The following is a 24,755-nucleotide window of genomic DNA, read 5'->3' as shown; positions in this document are numbered from 1 at the left end:
ACTTTTGTTATTTACTTATTAGACTCTCATAAATATTTTGAGAACCGTTAAAACTTTTTGCAATGTGAACTAAACATTTTGCACCATATAGTTCACAAGGCACTTTTTAGGATCTATAAAACTAATGTATAGTGCAAATGTTTCAGTTAAGTTCTTTTAACGATAACAGACAAACCTTTTATTGGTTAACTGTTATACTTTTATTATTTACTTATTAGACTCTAATAAACATTTTGAAACCCGTTAGAACTTTTTGCAATGTGAATTAAACATTTTGCACCATATAGTTCACAAGGCACTTTTTAGGACCTATATAACTAATGTATAGTGCAAATGTTTTATTTAAGTTCTTTTAACGATAACAGACAAACCTTTTTATTGGTTAACTGTTATACTTTTATTATTTACTTATTAGACTCTAATAAATGTTTTTATACGCGATAGAACTTTTGGGATTGTGAATTAAACATTTGCACCATATAGTTCGCAACGCCCTTTTTAGGACCTACATAACTAATGTATAGTGCATATATTGTAGTTAAGTTCTTTTAACAATAAAAGAAAAAAACTTATTGATTAACTGTTATACTATTATTAGTTACTTATTAGACTCTAATAAACATTTTGAGACCCGTTAGAACTTTTTGCAATGTGAATTAAACACTTGGCACCATATAGTTTACAAGGCACTTCTTAGGACCTAGATAACTAATGTATAGTGCAAATGTTTTAGTTAAGTTCTTTTAACGATAACAGACAAACCTTTTATTGGTTAACTGTTATACTTTTATTATTTACTTATTAGACTCTAATAAACATTTTGAAACCCGTTAGAACTTTTTGCAATGTGAATTAAACATTTGGCACCATATAGTTTACAAAGCACTTCATAGGACCTAGATAACTAATGTATAGTGCAAATGTTTTAGTTAAGTTCTTTTAACGATAACAGACAAACATTTTATTGGTTAACTGTTATACTTTTATTATTTACTCATTAGACTCTAATAAACATTTTGAGACCCGTTAGAACTTTTTGCAATGTGAACTAAACATTTTGCACCATATAGTTCACAAGGCACTTTTTAGGACCTATATATAACTAATGTATAGTGCAAATGTTTCAGTTAAGTTCTTTTAACGATAACAGACAAACCTTTTATTGGTTAACTGTTATAGTTTTAATATTTACTCATTAGACTCTATTAATTATTTTAAAACCCGTTAGAACTTTTTGCAATGTGAATTAAACATTTTGCACCATATAGTTCACAAGGCACTTTTTAGGACCTATATAACTAATAAATAGTGCAAATGTTTTAGTTAAGTTCTTTTAACTATAACAAACAAAACTTTTATTGGTTAACTGTTATACATTTATTATTTACTTATTAAACTCTAATGAAAATTTTGAGACACGTTAGAACTTTTTGCAATGTGAATTAAACATTTTGCACCATATAGTTCACAAAGCACTTTTTAGGACCTATATAACTAATGTATAGTGCAAATGTTTTAGTTAAGTTCTTTTAACGATAACAAACCTTTTATTGGTTAACTGTTATACATTTAATATTTACTTATTAGACTCTAATAAACATTTTGAGACACGTTAGAACTTTTTGCAATGTGAATTAAACATTTTGCACCATATAGTTCACAAGGCACTTTTTAGGACCTATATATAAGTAATGTATAGTGCAAATGTTTCAGTTAAGTTCTTTTAACGATAACAGACAAACCTTTTATTGGTTAACTGTTATACTTTTATCATTTACTTATTAGACTCTCATAAACATTTTGAGACCCGTTAGAACTTTTTGCAATGTAAACTAAACATTTTGCACCATATAGTTTACAAGGCACTTTTTAGGATCTATATAACTAATGTATAGTGCAAATGATTCAGTTAAGTTCTTTTAACGATAACAGACAAACCTTTTATTGGTTAACTGTTATACTTTTATTATTTACTTATTAGACTCTAATAAACGTTTCTATACGCAATAAAACTTTTTGCAAAGTGAACTAAACATTTTGCACCATATAGTTCACAAGGCACTTTTTAGGACCTATATATAACTAATGTATAGTGCAAATGTTTCAGTTAAGTTCTTTTAACGACAACAGACAAACCTTTTATTGGTTAACTGTTATACTTTTATTATTTACATATTAGACTCTAATAAACATTTTGAAACCCGTTAGAACTTTTTGCAATGTGAATTAAACATTTGGCACCATATAGTCAGAAGGTTCTTTTCAGGACCTATATAACTAATGCATAATGCATATGTTGTAGCTAAGTTCTTTTAACGATAACAGACCCAATTTTCATTGGTTAACTGTTATGCTCTTGTTATTTACTTATTAGACTCTAATAAACATTTTGAGACCCGTTAGAGCTTTTTGCAACGTGAATTAAAGATTTTGCAGCATATAGTTCAGAAAGCTCTTTTTAGGACCTATATAACTAATGTATAGTGCAAATGTTTCAGTTAAGTTCTTTTAACGATAACAGACAAACCTTTTATTGGTTAACTGTTATACTTTTATTATTTACTTATTAGACTCTAATAAACATTTTGAAACCCATTAGAACTTTTTGCAATGTGAATTAAACATTTTGCACCATATAGTTCACAAGGCACTTTTTAGGACCTATATAACTAATGTATAGTGCAAATGTTTTACTTAAGTTCTTTTAACGATAACAGACAAACCTTTTTATTGGTTAACTGTTATACTTTTATTATTTACTTATTAGACTCTAATAAATGTTTTTATACGCGATAGAACTTTTGGGATTGTGAATTAAACATTTGCACCATATAGTTCGCAACGCCCTTTTAAGGACCTACATAACTAATGTATAGTGCATATATTGTAGTTAAGTTCTTTTAACAATAAAAGAAAAAAACTTATTGATTAACTGTTATACTATTATTAGTTACTTATTAGACTCTAATAAACATTTTGAAACCCGTTAGAACTTTTTGCAATGTGAATTAAACATTTGGCACCATATAGTTTACAAAGCACTTCATAGGACCTAGATAACTAATGTATAGTGCAAATGTTTTAGTTAAGTTCTTTTAACGATAACAGACAAATCTTTTATTGGTTAACTGTTATACTTTTATTATTTACTCATTAGACTCTAATAAACATTTTGAGACCCGTTAGAACTTTTTGCAATGTGAACTAAACATTTTGCACCATATAGTTCACAAGGCACTTTTTAGGACCTATATATAACTAATGTATAGTGCAAATGTTTCAGTTAAGTTCTTTTAACGATAACAGACAAACCTTTTATTGGTTAACTGTTATACTTTTATTATTTACTTATTAGACTCTAATAAACATTTTGAAACCCGTTAGAACTTTTTGCAATGTGAATTAAACATTTTGCACCATATAGTTCACAAGGCACTTTTTAGGACCTATATAACTAATTTATAGTGCAAATGTTTTAGTTAAGTTCTTTTAACGATAACAAACAAAACTTTTATTGGTTAACTGTTATACTTTTATTATTTACTTATTAGACTCTAATAAACATTTTGAGACCCGTTAAAACTTTTTGCAACGTGAACTAAACGTTTTGCACCATATAGTTCACAAGGCACTTTTTAGGACCTATATATAAGTAATGTATAGTGCAAATGTTTCAGTTAAGTTCTTTTAACGATAACAGACAAACCTTTTATTGGTAAACTGTTATACTTTTATTATTTACTTATTAGACTCTAATAAACATTTTGAAACCTGTTAGAACTTTTTTCCAATGTGAATTAAACATTTTGCACCATATAGTCAGAAGGCTCTTTTCAGGACCTATATAACTAATGCATAATGCATATGTTGTAGTTAAGTTCTTTTAACGATAACAGACCCAATTTTCATTGGTTAACTGTTATGCTCTTGTTATTTACTTATTAGACTCTAATAAACATTTTGAGACCCGTTAGAGCTTTTTGCAACTTGAATTAAAGATTTTGCAGCATATAGTTCAGAAAGCTCTTTTTAGGACCTATATAACTAATGTATAGTGCAAATGTTTTAGTTAAGTTCTTTTAACGATAACAAACAAACCTTTTTATTGGTTAACTGTTATACTTTTATTATTTATTTATTAGACTCTAATAAACATTTTGAGACCCGTTAGAACTTTTTGCAATGTGAATTGCACATTTGGCACCATATAGTTTACAAGGCACTTTTTAGGACCTAGATAACTAATGTATAGTGCAAATGTTTTAGTTAAGTTCTTTTAACGATAACAGACAAATCTTTTATTGGTTAACTGTTATACTTTTATTATTTACTTATTAGACTCTAATAAACATTTTGAGATCCGTTAGAACTTTTTGCAATGTGAACTAAACATTTTGCACCATATAGTTCACAAGGCACTTTTTAGGACCTATATATAACTAATGTATAGTGCAAATGTTTCAGTTAAGTTCTTTTAGCGATAACAGACAAACATTTTATTGGTTAACTGTTATACTTTTATTATTTACTCATTAGACTCTAATAAACATTTTGAAACCCGTTAGAACTTTTTGCAATGTGAATTAAACATTTTGCACCATATAGTTCACAAGGCACTTTTTAGGACCTATATAACTAATGTATAGTGCAAATGTTTTAGTTAAGTTCTTTTAACGATAACAAACCTTTTATTGGTTAACTGTTATACATTTAATATTTACTTATTAGACTCTAATAAACATTTTGAGACACGTTAGAACTTTTTGCAATGTGAATTAAACATTTTGCACCATATAGTTCACAAGGCTCTTTTTAGGACCTAGATAACTAATGTATAGTGCAAATGTTTTATTTAAGTTCTTTTAACGATAACAGACAAACCTTTTTATTGGTTAACTGTTATACTTTTATTATTTACTTATTAGACTCTAATAAATGTTTTTATACGCGATAGAACTTTTGGGATTGTGAATTAAACATTTGCACCATATAGTTCGCAACGCCCTTTTAAGGACCTACATAACTAATGTATAGTGCATATATTGTAGTTAAGTTCTTTTAACAATAAAAGAAAAACCCTTATTGATAAACTGTTATACTATTATTAGTTACTTATTAGACTCTAATAAACATTTTGAGACCCGTTAGAACTTTTTGCAATGTGAATTAAACACTTGGCACCATCTAGTTTACAAGGCACTTCTTAGGACCTAGATAACTAATGTATAGTGCAAATGTTTTAGTTAAGTTCTTTTAACGATAACAGACAAACCTTTTATTGGTTAACTGTTATACTTTTATTACTTACTTATTAGACTCTAATAAACATTTTGAAACCCGTTAGAAACTTTTGCAATGTGAATTAAACATTTGGCACCATATAGTTTACAAAGCACTTCATAGGACCTAGATAACTAATGTATAGTGCAAATGTTTTAGTTAAGTTCTTTTAACGATAACAGACAAACATTTTATTGGTTAACTGTTATACTTTTATTATTTACTCATTAGACTCTAATAAACATTTTGAGACCCGTTAGAACTTTTTGCAATGTGAACTAAACATTTTGCACCATATAGTTCACAAGGCACTTTTTAGGACCTATATATAACTAATGTATAGTGCAAATGTTTCAGTTAAGTTCTTTTAACGATAACAGACAAACCTTTTATTGGTTAACTGTTATAGTTTTAATATTTACTCATTAGACTCTATTAATTATTTTAAAACCCGTTAGAACTTTTTGCAATGTGAATTAAACATTTTGCACCATATAGTTCACAAGGCACTTTTTAGGACCTATATAACTAATAAATAGTGCAAATGTTTTAGTTAAGTTCTTTTAACTATAACAAACAAAACTTTTATTGGTTAACTGTTATACATTTATTATTTACTTATTAAACTCTAATGAAAATTTTGAGACACGTTAGAACTTTTTGCAATGTGAATTAAACATTTTGCACCATATAGTTCACAAAGCACTTTTTAGGACCTATATAACTAATGTATAGTGCAAATGTTTTAGTTAAGTTCTTTTAACGATAACAAACCTTTTATTGGTTAACTGTTATACTTTTATTATTTACTTATTAGACTCTAATAAACATTTTGAAACCCGTTAGAACTTTTTGCAATGTGAATTAAACATTTTGCACCATATAGTTCACAAAGCTCTTTTTAGGACCTATATATAACTAATGTATAGTGCAAATGTTTCAGTTAAGTTCTTTTAGCGATAACAGACAAACATTTTATTGGTTAACTGTTATACTTTTATTATTTACTTATTAGACTCTAATAAACATTTTGAAACCCGTTAGAACTTTTTGCAATGTGAATTAAACATTTGGCACCATATAGTTTACAAAGCACTTCATAGGACCTAGATAACTAATGTATAGTGCAAATGTTTTAGTTAAGTTCTTTTAACGATAACAGACAAATCTTTTATTGGTTAACTGTTATACTTTTATTATTTACTCATTAGACTCTAATAAACATTTTGAGACCCGTTAGAACTTTTTGCAATGTGAACTAAACATTTTGCACCATATAGTTCACAAGGCACTTTTTAGGACCTATATATAACTAATTATAGTGCAAATGTTTCAGTTAAGTTCTTTTAACGATAACAGACAAACCTTTTCTTGGTTAATTGTTATACTTTTGTTATTTACTTATTAGACTCTCATAAATATTTTGAGAACCGTTAAAACTTTTTGCAATATGAACTAAACATTTTGCACCATATAGTTCACAAGGCACTTTTTAGGATCTATAAAACTAATGTATAGTGCAAATGTTTCAGTTAAGTTCTTTTAACGATAACAGACAAACCTTTTATTGGTTAACTGTTATACTTTTATTATTTACTTATTAGACTCCAATAAACATTTTGAAACCCGTTAGAACTTTTTGCAATGTGAATTAAACATTTTGCCCCATATAGTTCACAAGGCACTTTTTAGGACCTATATAACTAATGTATAGTGCAAATGTTTTAGTTAAGTTCTTTTAACGATAACAGACAAACCTTTTTATTGGTTAACTGTTATACTTTTATTATTTACCTATTAGACTCTAATAAATGTTTTTATACGCGATAGAACTTTTGGGATTGTGAATTAAACATTTTCACCATATAGTTCGCAACGCCCTTTTAAGGACCTACATAACTAATGTATAGTGCATATATTGTAGTTAAGTTCTTTTAACAATAAAAGAAAAAAACTTATTGATTAACTGTTATACTATTATTAGTTACTTATTAGACTCTAATAAACATTTTGAGACCCGTTAAAACTTTTTGCAATGTGAATTAAACACTTGGCACCATATAGTTTACAAGGCACTTCTTAGGACCTAGATAACTAATGTATAGTGCAAATGTTTTAGTTAAGTTCTTTTAACGATAACAGACAAACCTTTTATTGGTTAACTGTTATACTTTTATTATTTACTTATTAGACTCTAATAAACATTTTGAAACCCGTTAGAACTTTTTGCAATGTGAATTAAACATTTGGCACCATATAGTTTACAAAGCACTTCATAGGACCTAGATAACTAATGTATAGTGCAAATGTTTTAGTTAAGTTCTTTTAACGATAACAGACAAATCTTTTATTGGTTAACTGTTATACTTTTATTATTTACTCATTAGATTCTAATAAACATTTTGAGACCCGTTAGAACTTTTTGCAATGTGAACTAAACATTTTGCACCATATAGTTCACAAGGCACTTTTTAGGACCTATATATAACTAATGTATAGTGCAAATGTTTCAGTTAAGTTCTTTTAACGATAACAGACAAACCTTTTATTGGTTAACTGTTATACTTTTATTATTTACTTATTAGACTCTAATAAACATTTTGAAACCCGTTAGAACTTTTTGCAATGTGAATTAAACATTTTGCACCATATAGTTCACAAGGCACTTTTTAGGACCTATATAACTAATTTATAGTGCAAATGTTTTAGTTAAGTTCTTTTAACGATAACAAACAAACCTTTTATTGGTTAACTGTTATACTTTTATTATTTACTTATTAGACTCTAATAAGCATTTTGAGACACGTTAAAACTTTTTCAATGTGAATTAAACATTTTGCACCATATAGTTCACAAGGCACTTTTTAGGACCTATATAACTAATGTATAATGCAAATGTTTTAGTTAAGTTCTTTTAACGATAACAGACAAACCTTTTTATTGGTTAACTGTTATACTTTTATTATTTACTTATTAGACTCTCATAAACATTTTGAGACCCGTTAAAACTTTTTGCAACGTGAACTAAACGTTTTGCACCATATAGTTCACAAGGCACTTTTTAGGACCTATATATAACTAATGTATAGTGCAAATGTTTCAGTTAAGTTCTTTTAACTATAACAGACAAACCTTTTATTGGTAAACTGTTATACTTTTATTATTTACTTATTAGACTCTAATAAACATTTTGAAACCCGTTAGAACTTTTTGCAATGTGAATTAAACATTTTGCACCATATAGTCAGAAGGCTCTTTTCAGGACCTATATAACTAATGCATAATGCTTATGTTGTAGTTAAGTTCTTTTAACGATAACAGACCCAATTTTCATTGGTTAACTGTTATGCTCTTGTTATTTACTTATTAGACTCTAATAAACATTTTGAAACCCGTTAGAACTTTTTGCAATGTGAATTAAACATTTTGCACCATATAGTTCACAAGGCACTTTTTAGGACCTATATAACTAATGTATAGTGCAAATGTTTTAGTTAAGTTCTTTTAACGATAACAAACCTTTTATTGGTTAACTGTTATACATTTAATATTTACTTATTAGACTCTAATAAACATTTTGAGACACGTTAGAACTTTTTGCAATGTGAATTAAACATTTTGCACCATATAGTTCACAAGGCACTTTTTAGGACCTATATATAAGTAATGTATAGTGCAAATGTTTCAGTTAAGTTCTTTTAACGATAACAGACAAACCTTTTGTTGGTTAATTGTTATACTTTTGTTATTTACTTATTAGACTCTCATAAATATTTTGAGAACCGTTAAAACTTTTTGCAATGTGAACTAAACATTTTGCACCATATAGTTCACAAGGCACTTTTTAGGATCTATAAAACTAATGTATAGTGCAAATGTTTCAGTTAAGTTCTTTTAACGATAACAGACAAACCTTTTATTGGTTAACTGTTATACTTTTATTATTTACTTATTAGACTCTAATAAACATTTTGAAACCCGTTAGAACTTTTTGCAATGTGAATTAAACATTTTGCACCATATAGTTCACAAGGCACTTTTTAGGACCTATATAACTAATGTATAGTGCAAATGTTTTATTTAAGTTCTTTTAACGATAACAGACAAACCTTTTTATTGGTTAACTGTTATACTTTTATTATTTACTTATTAGACTCTAATAAATGTTTTTATACGCGATAGAACTTTTGGGATTGTGAATTAAACATTTGCACCATATAGTTCGCAACGCCCTTTTAAGGACCTACATAACTAATGTATAGTGCATATATTGTAGTTAAGTTCTTTTAACAATAAAAGAAAAAAACTTATTGATTAACTGTTATACTATTATTAGTTACTTATTAGACTCTAATAAACATTTTGAGACCCGTTAGAACTTTTTGCAATGTGAATTAAACACTTGGCACCATATAGTTTACAAGGCACTTCTTAGGACCTAGATAACTAATGTATAGTGCAAAAGTTTTAGTTAAGTTCTTTTAACGATAACAGACAAACCTTTTATTGGTTAACTGTTATACTTTTAGTATTTACTTATTAGACTCTAATAAACATTTTGAAACCCGTTAGAACTTTTTGCAATGTGAATTAAACATTTGGCACCATATAGTTTACAAAGCACTTCATAGGACCTAGATAACTAATGTATAGTGCAAATGTTTTAGTTAATTTCTTTTAACGATAACAGACAAATCTTTTATTGGTTAACTGTTATACTTTTATTATTTACTCATTAGACTCTAATAAACATTTTGAAACCCGTTAGAACTTTTTGCAATGTGAATTAAACATTTGGCACCATATAGTTCACAAGGCACTTTTTAGGACCTATATAACTAATTTATAGTGCAAATGTTTTAGTTAAGTTCTTTTAACGATAACAAACAAAACTTTTATTGGTTAACTGTTATACTTTTATTATTTACTTATTAGACTCTAATAAACATTTTGAGACCCGTTAAAACTTTTTGCAACGTGAACTAAACGTTTTGCACCATATAGTTCACAAGGCACTTTTTAGGACCTATATATAACTAATGTATAGTGCAAATGTTTCAGTTAAGTTCTTTTAACGATAACAGACAAACCTTTTATTGGTAAACTGTTATACTTTTATTATTTACTTATTAGACTCTAATAAACATTTTGAAACCCGTTAGAACTTTTTTCCAATGTGAATTAAACATTTTGCACCATATAGTCAGAAGGCTCTTTTTAGGACCTATATAACTAATGCATAATGCATATGTTGTAGTTAAGTTCTTTTAACGATAACAGACCCAATTTTCATTGGTTAACTGTTGTGCTCTTGTTATTTACTTATTAGACTCTAATAAACATTTTGAGACCCGTTAGAGCTTTTTGCAACGTGAATTAAAGATTTTGCAGCATATAGTTCAGAAAGCTCTTTTTAGGACCTATATAACTAATGTATAGTGCAAATGTTTTAGTTAAGTTCTTTTAACGATAACAAACAAACCTTTTTATTGGTTAACTGTTATACTTTTATTATTTATTTATTAGACTCTAATAAACATTTTGAGACCCGTTAGAACTTTTTGCAATGTGAATTGCACATTTGGCACCATATAGTTTACAAGGCACTTTTTAGGACCTAGATAACTAATGTATAGTGCAAATGTTTTAGTTAAGTTCTTTTAACGATAACAGACAAACCTTTTATTGGTTAACTGTTATACTTTTACTATTTACTTATTAGACTCTAATAAACATTTTGAGACCCGTTAGAACTTTTTGCAATGTGAACTAAACATTTTGCACCATATAGTTCACAAGGCACTTTTTAGGACCTATATATAACTAATTTATAGTGCAAATGTTTCAGTTAAGTTCTTTTAACGATAACAGACAAATCTTTTATTGGTTAACTGTTATACTTTTATTATTTACTTATTAGACTCTAATAAACATTTTGAAACCCGTTAGAACTTTTTGCAATGTGAATTAAACATTTTGCACCATATAGTTCACAAGGCACTTTTTAGGACCTATATAACTAATGTATAGTGCAAATGTTTTAGTTAAGTTCTTTTAACGATAACAGACAAACCTTTTATTGGTTAACTGTTATACTTTTATTATTTACTTATTAGACTCTAATAAACATTTTGAAACCCGTTAGAACTTTTTGCAATGTGAATTAAACATTTTGCACCATATAGTTCACAAGGCACTTTTTAAGACCTATATATAACTAATGTATAGTGCAAATGTTTCAGTTAAGTTCTTTTAACGATAACAGACAAACCTTTTATTGGTTAACTGTTATACTTTTATTATTTACTTATTAGACTCTAATAAACATTTTGAGACCCGTTAGAACTTTTTGCAATGTGAATTAAACATTTTGCACCATATAGTTCACAAGGCACTTTTTAGGACCTATATAACTAATTTATAGTGCAAATGTTTTAGTTAAGTTCTTTTAACGATAACAAACAAACCTTTTATTGGTTAACTGTTATACTTTTATTATTTACTTATTAGACTCTAATAAGCATTTTGAGACACGTTAAAACTTTTTCAATGTGAATTAAACATTTTGCACCATATAGTTCACAAGGCACTTTTTAGGACCTATATAACTAATGTATAATGCAAATGTTTTAGTTAAGTTCTTTTAACGATAACAGACAAACCTTTTTATTGGTTAACTGTTATACTTTTATTATTTACTTATTAGACTCTCATAAACATTTTGAGACCCGTTAAAACTTTTTGCAACGTGAACTAAACGTTTTGCACCATATAGTTCACAAGGCACTTTTTAGGACCTATATCTAACTAATGTATAGTGCAAATGTTTCAGTTAAGTTCTTTTAACTATAACAGACAAACCTTTTATTGGTAAACTGTTATACTTTTATTATTTACTTATTAGACTCTAATAAACATTTTGAAACCCGTTAGAACTTTTTGCAATGTGAATTAAACATTTTGCACCATATAGTCAGAAGGCTCTTTTCAGGACCTATATAACTAATGCATAATGCATATGTTGTAGTTAAGTTCTTTTAACGATAACAGACCCAATTTTCATTGGTTAACTGTTATGCTCTTGTTATTTACTTATTAGACTCTAATAAACATTTTGAAACCCGTTAGAACTTTTTGCAATGTGAATTAAACATTTTGCACCATATAGTTCACAAGGCACTTTTTAGGACCTATATATAAGTAATGTATAGTGCAAATGTTTCAGTTAAGTTCTTTTAACGATAACAGACAAACCTTTTATTGGTTAATTGTTATACTTTTGTTATTTACTTATTAGACTCTCATAAATATTTTGAGAACCGTTAAAACTTTTTGCAATGTGAACTAAACATTTTGCACCATATAGTTCACAAGGCACTTTTTAGGTCCTATATAACTAATGTATAGTGCAAATGTTTTATTTAAGTTCTTTTAACGATAACAGACAAACCTTTTTATTGGTTAACTGTTATACTTTTATTATTTACTTATTAGACTCTAATAAATGTTTTTATACGCGATAGAACTTATGGGATTGTGAATTAAACATTTGCACCATATAGTTCGCAACGCCCTTTTAAGGACCTACATAACTAATGTATAGTGCATATATTGTAGTTAAGTTCTTTTAACAATAAAAGAAAAAAACTTATTGATTAACTGTTATACTATTATTAGTTACTTATTAGACTCTAATAAACATTTTGAGACCCGTTAGAACTTTTTGCAATGTGAATTAAACACTTGGCACCATATAGTTTAAAAGGCACTTCTTAGGACCTAGATAACTAATGTATAGTGCAAATGTTTTAGTTAAGTTCTTTTAACGATAACAGACAAACCTTTTATTGGTTAACTGTTATACTTTTATTATTTACTTATTAGACTCTAATAAACATTTTGAAACCCGTTAGAACTTTTTGCAATGTGAATTAAACATTTGGCACCATATAGTTTACAAAGCACTTCATAGGACCTAGATAACTAATGTATAGTGCAAATGTTTTAGTTAAGTTCTTTTAACGATAACAGACAAATCTTTTATTGGTTAACTGTTATACTTTTATTATTTACTCATTAGACTCTAATAAACATTTTGAGACCCGTTAGAACTTTTTGCAATGTAAACTAAATATTTTGCACCATATAGTTCACAAGGCACTTTTTAGGACCTATATATAACTAATGTATAGTGCAAATGTTTCAGTTAAGTTCTTTTAACGATAACAGACAAACCTTTTATTGGTTAACTGTTATACTTTTATTATTTACTTATTAGACTCTAATAAACATTTTGAAACCCGTTAGAACTTTTTGCAATGTGAATTAAACATTTTGCACCATATAGTTCACAAGGCACTTTTTAGGACCTATATAACTAATTTATAGTGCAAATGTTTCAGTTAAGTTCTTTTAACGATAACAGACAAACCTTTTATTGGTAAACTGTTATACTTTTATTATCTACTTATTAAACTCTAATAAACATTTTGAAACCCGTTAGAACTTTTTTCCAATGTGAATTAAACATTTTGCACCATATAGTTCACAAGGCTCTTTTCAGGACCTATATAACTAATGCATAATGCATATGTTGTAGTTAAGTTCTTTTAACGATAACAGACCCAATTTTCATTGGTTAACTGTTATGCTCTTGTTATTTACTTATTAGACTCTAATAAACATTTTGAGACCCGTTAGAGCTTTTTGCAACGTGAATTAAAGGTTTTGCAGCATATAGTTCAGAAAGCTCTTTTTAGGACCTATATAACTAATGTATAGTGCAAATGTTTTAGTTAAGTTCTTTTAACGATAACAAACAAACCTTTTTATTGGTTAACTGTTATACTTTTATTATTTATTTATTAGACTCTAATAAACATTTTGAGACCCGTTAGAACTTTTTGCAATGTGAATTGCACATTTGGCACCATATAGTTTACAAGGCACTTTTTAGGACCTAGATAACTAATGTATAGTGCAAATGTTTTAGTTAAGTTCTTTTAACGATAACAGACAAACCTTTTATTGGTTAACTGTTATACTTTTATCATTTACTTATTAGACTCTCATAAACATTTTGAGACCCGTTAGAACTTTTTGCAATGTGAACTAAACATTTTGCACCATATAGTTCACAAGGCACTTTTTAGGACCTATATATAACTAATTTATAGTGCAAATGTTTCAGTTAAGTTCTTTTAGCGATAACAGACAAACATTTTATTGGTTAACTGTTATACTTTTATTATTTACTTATTAGACTCTAATAAACATTTTGAAACCCGTTAGAACTTTTTGCAATGTGAATTAAACATTTTGCACCATATAGTTCACAAGGCACTTTTTAGGACCTATATAACTAATGTATAGTGCAAATGTTTTAGTTAAGTTCTTTTAACGATAACAAACTTTTTATTGGTTAACTGTTATACATTTAATATTTACTTATTAGACTCTAATAAACATTTTGAGACACGTTAGAACTTTTTGCAATGTGAATTAAACATTTTGCACCATATAGTTCACAAGGCACTTTTTAGGACCTATATATAAGTAATGTATAGTGCAAATGTTTCAGTTAAGTTCTTTCAACGATAACAGACAAACCTTTTATTGGTTAATTGTTATACTTTTGTTATTTACTTATTAGACTCTCATAAATATTTTGATTCGTTAAAACTTTTTGCAACGTGAACTAAACATTTTGCACCATATAGTTCACAAGGCACTTTTTAGGATCTATAAAACTAATGTATAGTGCAAATGTTTCAGTTAAGTTCTTTTAACGATAACAGACAAACCTTTTATTGGTTAACTGTTATACTTTTATTATTAACTTATTAGACTCTAATAAACATTTTGAAACCCGTTAGAATATTTTGCAATGTGAATTAAACATTTTGCACCATATAGTTCACAAGGCACTTTTTAGGACCTATATAACTAATGTATAGTGCAAATGTTTTATTTAAGTTCTTTTAACGATAACAGACAAACCTTTTTATTGGTTAACTGTTATACTTTTATTATTTACTTATTAGACTCTAATAAATGTTTTTATACGCGATAGAACTTTTGGGATTGTGAATTAAACATTTGCACCATATAGTTCGCAACGCCCTTTTAAGGACCTACATAACTAATGTATAGTGCATATATTGTAGTTAAGTTCTTTTAACAATAAAAGAAAAAAACTTATTGATTAACTGTTATACTATTATTAGTTACTTATTAGACTCTAATAAACATTTTGAGACCCGTTAGAACTTTTTGCAATGTGAATTAAACACTTGGCACCATATAGTTTACAAGGCACTTCTTAGGACCTAGATAACTAATGTATAGTGCAAATGTTTTAGTTAAGTTCTTTTAACGATAACAGACAAACCTTTTATTGGTTAACTGTTATACTTTTATTATTTACTTATTAGACTCTAATAAACATTTTGAAACCCGTTAGAACTTTTTGCAATGTGAATTAAACATTTGGCACCATATAGTTTACAAAGCACTTTATAGGACCTAGATAACTAATGTATAGTGCAAATGTTTTAGTTAAGTTCTTTTAACGATAACAGACAAATCTTTTATTGGTTAACTGTTATACTTTTATTATTTACTCATTAGACTCTAATAAACATTTTGAGACCCGTTAGAACTTTTTGCAATGTGAACTAAACATTTTGCACCATATAGTTCACAAGGCACTTTTTAGGACCTATATATAACTAATGTATAGTGCAAATGTTTCAGTTAAGTTCTTTTAACGATAACAGACAAACCTTTTATTGGTTAATTGTTATACTTTTATTATTTACTTATTAGACTCTAATAAACATTTTGAAACCCGTTAGAACTTTTTGCAATGTGAATTAAACATTTTGCACCATATAGTTCACAAGGCACTTTTTAGGACCTATATAACTAATTTATAGTGCAAATGTTTTAGTTAAGTTCTTTTAACGATAACAAACAAAACTTTTATTGGTTAACTGTTATACTTTTATTATTTACTTATTAGACTCTAATAAACATTTTGAGACCCGTTAAAACTTTTTGCAACGTGAACTAAACGTTTTGCACCATATAGTTCACAAGGCACTTTTTAGGACCTATATATAACTAATGTATAGTGCAAATGTTTCAGTTAAGTTCTTTTAACGATAACAGACAAACCTTTTATTGGTAAACTGTTATACTTTTATTATTTACTTATTAGACTCTAATAAACATTTTGAAACCCGTTAGAACTTTTTTCCAATGTGAATTAAACATTTTGCACCATATAGTCAGAAGGCTCTTTTCAGGACCTATATAACTAATGCATAATGCATGTGTTGTAGTTAAGTTCTTTTAACGATAACAGACCCAATTTTCATTGGTTAACTGTTATGCTCTTTTTATTTACTTATTAGACTCTAATAAACATTTTGAGACCCGTTAGAGCTTTTTGCAACGTGAATTAAAGATTTTGCAGCATATAGTTCAGAAAGCTCTTTTTAGGACCTATATAACTAATGTATAGTGCAAATGTTTTAGTTAAGTTCTTTTAACGATAACAAACAAACCTTTTTATTGGTTAACTGTTATACTTTTATTATTTATTTATTAGACTCTAATAAACATTTTGAGACCCGTTAGAACTTTTTGCAATGTGAATTGCACATTTGGCACCATATAGTTTACAAGGCACTTTTTAGGACCTAGATAACTAATGTATAGTGCAAATGTTTTAGTTAAGTTCTTTTAACGATAACAGACAAACCTTTTATTGGTTAACTGTTATACTTTTATCATTTACTTATTAGACTCTCATAAACATTTTGAGACCCGTTAGAACTTTTTGCAATGTGAACTAAACATTTTGCACCATATAGTTCACAAGGCACTTTTTAGGACCTATATATAACTAATTTATAGTGCAAATGTTTCAGTTAAATTCTTTTAGCGATAACAGACAAACATTTTATTGGTTAACTGTTATACTTTTATTATTTACTTATTAGACTCTAATAAACATTTTGAAACCCGTTAGAACTTTTTGCAATGTGAATTAAACATTTTGCACCATATAGTTCACAAGGCACTTTTTAGGACCTATATAACTAATGTATAGTGCAAATGTTTTAGTTAAGTTCTTTTAACGATAACAAACTTTTTATTGGTTAACTGTTATACATTTAATATTTACTTATTAGACTCTAATAAACATTTTGAGACACGTTAGAACTTTTTGCAATGTGAATTAAACATTTTGCACCATATAGTTCACAAGGCACTTTTTAGGACCTATATATAAGTAATGTATAGTGCAAATGTTTCAGTTAAGTTCTTTTAACGATAACAGACAAACCTTTTATTGGTTAATTGTTATACTTTTGTTATTTACTTATTAGACTCTCATAAATATTTTGAGAACCGTTAAAACTTTTTGCAACGTGAACTAAACATTTTGCACCATATAGTTCACAAGGCACTTTTTAGGATCTATAAAACTAATGTATAGTGCAAATGTTTCAGTTAAGTTCTTTTAACGATAACAGACAAACCTTTTATTGGTTAACTGTTATACTTTTATTATTAACTTATTAGACTCTAATAAACATTTTGAAACCCGTTAGAATATTTTGCAATGTGAATTAAACATTTTGCACCATATAGTTCACAAGGCACTTTTTAGGACCTATATAACTAATGTATAGTGCAAATGTTTTATTTAAGTTCTTTTAACGATAACAGACAAACCTTTTTATTGGTTAACTGTTATACTTTTATTATTTACTTATTAGACTCTAATAAATGTTTTTATACGCGATAGAACTTTTGGGATTGTGAATTAAACATTTGCACCATATAGTTCGCAACGCCCTTTTAAGGACCTACATAACTAATGTATAGTGCATATATTGTAGTTAAGTTCTTTTAACAATAAAAGAAAAAAACTTATTGATTAACTGTTATACTATTATTAGTTACTTATTAGACTCTAATAAACATTTTGAGACCCGTTAGAACTTTTTGCAATGTGAATTAAACACTTGGCACCATATAGTTTACAAGGCACTTCTTAGAACCTAGATAACTAATGTATAGTGCAAATGTTTTAGTTAAGTTCTTTTAACGATAACAGACAAACCTTTTATTGGTTAACTGTTATACTTTTATTATTTACTTATTAGACTCTAATAAACATTTTGAAACCCGTTAGAACTTTTTGCAATGTGAATTAAACATTTGGCACCATATAGTTTACAAAGCACTTTATAGGACCTAGATAACTAATGTATAGTGCAAATGTTTTAGTTAAGTTCTTTTAACGATAACAGACAAACCTTTTATTGGTTAATTGTTATACTTTTATTATTTACTTATTAGACTCTAATAAACATTTTGAAACCCGTTAGAACTTTTTGCAATGTGAATTAAACATTTTGCACCATATAGTTCACAAGGCACTTTTTAGGACCTATATAACTAATTTATAGTGCAAATGTTTTAGTTAAGTTCTTTTAACGATAACAAACAAAACTTTTATTGGTTAACTGTTATACTTTTATTATTTACTTATTAGACTCTAATAAACATTTTGAGACCCGTTAAAACTTTTTGCAACGTGAACTAAACGTTTTGCACCATATAGTTCACAAGGCACTTTTTAGGACCTATATATAACTAATGTATAGTGCAAATGTTTCAGTTAAGTTCTTTTAACGATAACAGACAAACCTTTTATTGGTAAACTGTTATACTTTTATTATTTACTTATTAGACTCTAATAAACATTTTGAAACCCGTTAGAACTTTTTTCCAATGTGAATTAAACATTTTGCACCATATAGTCAGAAGGCTCTTTTCAGGACCTATATAACTAATGCATAATGCATATGTTGTAGTTAAGTTCTTTTAACGATAACAGACCCAATTTTCATTGGTTAACTGTTATGCTCTTTTTATTTACTTATTAGACTCTAATAAACATTTTGAGACCCGTTAGAGCTTTTTGCAACGTGAATTAAAGATTTTGCAGCATATAGTTCAGAAAGCTCTTTTTAGGACCTATATAACTAATGTATAGTGCAAATGTTTTAGTTAAGTTCTTTTAACGATAACAAACAAACCTTTTTATTGGTTAACTGTTATACTTTTATTATTTATTTATTAGACTCTAATAAACATTTTGAGACCCGTTAGAACTTTTTGCAATGTGAATTGCACATTTGGCACCATATAGTTTACAAGGCACTTTTTAGGACCTAGATAACTAATGTATAGTGCAAATGTTTTAGTTAAGTTCTTTTAACGATAACAGACAAATCTTTTATTGGTTAACTGTTATACTTTTATTATTTACTCATTAGACTCTAATAAACATTTTGAGACCCGTTAGAACTTTTTGCAATGTGAACTAAACATTTTGCACCATATAGTTCACAAGGCACTTTTTAGGACCTATATATAACTAATGTATAGTGCAAATGTTTCAGTTAAGTTCTTTTAACGATAACAGACAAACCTTTTATTGGTTAACTGTTATACTTTTATTATTTACTTATTAGACTCTAATAAACATTTTGAAACCCGTTAGAACTTTTTGCAATGTGAATTAAACATTTTGCACCATATAGTTCACAAGGCACTTTTTAGGACCTATATAACTAATGTATAGTGCAAATGTTTTAGTTAAGTTCTTTTAACGATAACAAACAAAACTTTTATTGGTTAACTGTTATACTTTTATTATTTACTTATTAGACTCTAATAAACATTTTGAGACCCGTTAAAACTTTTTGCAACGTGAACTAAACGTTTTGCACCATATAGTTCACAAGGCACTTTTTAGGACCTATATATAACTAATGTATAGTGCAAATGTTTCAGTTAAGTTCTTTTAACGATAACAGACAAACCTTTTATTGGTAAACTGTTATACTTTTATTATTTACTTATTAGACTCTAATAAACATTTTGAAACCCGTTAGAACTTTTTTCCAAGGTGAATTAAACATTTTGCACCATATAGTCAGAAGGCTCTTTTCAGGACCTATATAACTAATGCATAATGCATATGTTGTAGTTAAGTTCTTTTAACGATAACAGACCCAATTTTCATTGGTTAACTGTTATGCTCTTGTTATTTACTTATTAGACTCTAATAAACATTTTGAGACCCGTTAGAGCTTTTTGCAACGTGAATTAAAGATTTTGCAGCATATAGTTCAGAAAGCTCTTTTTAGGACCTATATAACTAATGTATAGTGCAAATGTTTTAGTTAAGTTCTTTTAACGATAACAAACAAACCTTTTTATTGGTTAACTGTTATACTTTTATTATTTATTTATTAGACTCTAATAAACATTTTGAGACCCGTTAGAACTTTTTGCAATGTGAATTGCACATTTGGCACCATATAGTTTACAAGGCACTTTTTAGGACCTAGATAACTAATGTATAGTGCAAATGTTTTAGTTAAGTTCTTTTAACGATAACAGACAAACATTTTATTGGTTAACTGTTATACTTTTACTATTTACTTATTAGACTCTAATAAACATTTTGAGACCCGTTAGAACTTTTTGCAATGTGAACTAAACATTTTGCACCATATAGTTCACAAGGCACTTTTTAGGACCTATATATAACTAATTTATAGTGCAAATGTTTCAGTTAAGTTCTTTTAGCGATAACAGACAAACATTTTATTGGTTAACTGTTATACTTTTATTATTTACTCATTAGACTCTAATAAACATTTTGAAACCCGTTAGAACTTTTTGCAATGTGAATTAAACATTTTGCACCATATAGTTCACAAGGCACTTTTTAGGACCTATATAACTAATGTATAGTGCAAATATTTTAGTTAAGTTCTTTTAACGATAACAAACCTTTTTATTGGTTAACTGTTATACATTTAATATTTACTTATTAGACTCTAATAAACATTTTGAGACACGTTAGAACTTTTTGCAATGTGAATTAAACATTTTGCACCATATAGTTCACAAGGCACTTTTTAGGACCTATATATAAGTAATGTATAGTGCAAATGTTTCAGTTAAGTTCTTTTAACGATAACAGACAAACCTTTTATTGGTTAATTGTTATACTTTTGTTATTTACTTATTAGACTCTCATAAATATTTTGAGAACCGTTAAAACTTTTTGCAATGTGAACTAAACATTTTGCACCATATAGTTCACAAGGCACTTTTTAGGATCTATAAAACTAATGTATAGTGCAAATGTTTCAGTTAAGTTCTTTTAACGATAACAGACAAACCTTTTATTGGTTAACTGTTATACTTTTATTATTTACTTATTAGACTCTAATAAACATTTTGAAACCCGTTAGAACTTTTTGCAATATGAATTAAACATTTTGCACCATATAGTTCACAAGGCACTTTTTAGGTCCTATATAACTAATGTATAGTGCAAATGTTTTGTTTAAGTTCTTTTAACGATAACAGACAAACCTTTTTATTGGTTAACTGTTATACTTTTATTATTTACTTATTAGACTCTAATAAATGTTTTTATACGCGATAGAACTTTTGGGATTGTGAATTAAACATTTGCACCATATAGTTCGCAACGCCCTTTTAAGGACCTACATAACTAATGTATAGTGCATATATTGTAGTTAAGTTCTTTTAACAATAAAAGAAAAAAACTTATTGATTAACTGTTATACTATTATTAGTTACTTATTAGACTCTAATAAACATTTTGAGACCCGTTAGAACTTTTTGCAATGTGAATTAAACACTTGGCACCATATAGTTCACAAGGCACTTCTTAGGACCTAGATAACTAATGTATAGTGCAAATGTTTTAGTTAAGTTCTTTTAACGATAACAGACAAACCTTTTATTGGTTAACTGTTATACTTTTATTATTTACTTATTAGACTCTAATAAACATTTTGAAACCCGTTAGAACTTTTTGCAATGTGAATTAAACATTTGGCACCATATAGTTTACAAAGCACTTCATAGGACCTAGATAACTAATGTATAGTGCAAATGTTTTAGTTAAGTTCTTTTAACGATAACAGACAAATCTTTTATTGGTTAACTGTTATACTTTTATTATTTACTCATTAGATTCTAATAAACATTTTGAGACCCGTTAGAACTTTTTGCAATGTGAACTAAACATTTTGCACCATATAGTTCACAAGGCACTTTTTAGGACCTATATATAACTAATGTATAGTGCAAATGTTTCAGTTAAGTTCTTTTAACGATAACAGACAAACCTTTTATTGGTTAACTGTTATACTTTTATTATTTACTTATTAGACTCTAATAAACATTTTGAAACCCGTTAGAACTTTTTGCAATGTGAATTAAACATTTTGCACCATATAGTTCACAAGGCACTTTTTAGGACCTATATAACTAATTTATAGTGCAAATGTTTTAGTTAAGTTCTTTTAACGATAACAAACAAAACTTTTATTGGTTAACTGTTATACTTTTATTATTTACTTATTAGACTCTAATAAACATTTTGAGACCCGTTAAAACTTTTTGCAACGTGAACTAAACGTTTTGCACCATATAGTTCACAAGGCACTTTTTAGGACCTATATATAACTAATGTATAGTGCAAATGTTTCAGTTAAGTTCTTTTAACGATAACAGACAAACCTTTTATTGGTAAACTGTTATACTTTTATTATTTACTTATTAGACTCTAATAAACATTTTGAAACCCGTTAGAACTTTTTTCCAATGTGAATTAAACATTTTGCACCATATAGTCAGAAGGCTCTTTTCAGGACCTATATAACTAATGCATAATGCATATGTTGTAGTTAAGTTCTTTTAACGATAACAGACCCAATTTTCATTGGTTAACTGTTATGCTCTTGTTATTTACTTATTAGACTCTAATAAACATTTTGAGACCCGTTATGGCTTTTTGCAACGTGAATTAAAGATTTTGCAGCATATAGTTCAGAAAGCACTTTTTAGGACCTATATAACTAATGTATAGTGCAAATGTTTTAGTTAAGTTCTTTTAACGATAAAAAACAAACCTTTTTATTGGTTAACTGTTATACTTTTATTATTTATTTATTAGACTCTAATAAACATTTTGAGACCCGTTAGAACTTTTTGCAATGTGAATTGCACATTTGGCACCATATAGTTTACAAGGCACTTTTTAGGACCTAGATAACTAATGTATAGTGCAAATGTTTTAGTTAAGTTCTTTTAACGATAACAGACAAACCTTTTATTGGTTAACTGTTATACTTTTATTATTTACTTATTAGACTCTAATAAACATTTTGAGACCCGTTAGAACTTTTTGCAATGTGAACTAAACATTTTGCACCATATAGTTCACAAGGCACTTTTTAGGACCTATATATAACTAATGTATAGTGCAAATGTTTCAGTTAAGTTCTTTTAACGATAACAGACAAACCTTTTATTGGTTAACTGTTATACTTTTATTATTTACTTATTAGACTCTAATAAACATTTTGAAACCCGTTAGAGCTTTTGGGAATGTGAATTAAACATTTGGCACCATATAGTTCACAAGGCACTTTTTAGGACCTATATAACTAATGTATAGTGCAAATGTTTTAGTTAAGTTCTTTTAACCATAACAAACCTTTTATTGGTTAACTGTTATACATTTAATATTTACTTATTAGACTCTAATAAACATTTTGAGACACGTTAGAACTTTTTGCAATGTGAATTAAACATTTTGCACCATATAGTTCACAAGGCACTTTTTAGGACCTATATATAAGTAATGTATAGTGCAAATGTTTCAGTTAAGTTCTTTTAACGATAACAGACAAACCTTTTATTGGTTAATTGTTATACTTTTGTTATTTACTTATTAGACTCTCATAAATGTTTTGAGAACCGTTAAAACTTTTTGCAATGTGAACTAAACATTTTGCACCATATAGTTCACAAGGCACTTTTTAGGATCTATAAAACTAATGTATAGTGCAAATGTTTCAGTTAAGTTCTTTTAACGATAACAGACAAACCTTTTATTGGTTAACTGTTATACTTTTATTATTTACTTATTAGACTCTAATAAACATTTTGAAACCCGTTAGAACATTTTGCAATGTGAATTAAACATTTTGCACCATATAGTTCACAAGGCACTTTTTAGGACCTATATAACTAATGTATAGTGCAAATGTTTTAGTTAAGTTCTTTTAACGATAACAGACAAACCTTTTTATTGGTTAACTGTTATACTTTTATTATTTACTTATTAGACTCTAATAAATGTTTTTATACGCGATAGAACTTTTGGGATTGTGAATTAAACATTTGCACCATATAGTTCGCAACGCCCTTTTAAGGACCTACATAACTAATGTATAGTGCATATATTGTAGTTAAGTTCTTTTAACAATAAAAGAAAAAAAATTATTGATTAACTGTTATACTATTATTAGTTACTTATTAGACTCTAATAA

Source organism: Clavelina lepadiformis, chromosome 7, assembly GCF_947623445.1.
Source record: "Clavelina lepadiformis chromosome 7, kaClaLepa1.1, whole genome shotgun sequence".
NCBI lineage: Eukaryota > Metazoa > Chordata > Ascidiacea > Aplousobranchia > Clavelinidae > Clavelina > Clavelina lepadiformis.
The sequence above is the reverse complement of the archived record's forward strand: the minus strand, read 5'-3'. Positions refer to the sequence as shown.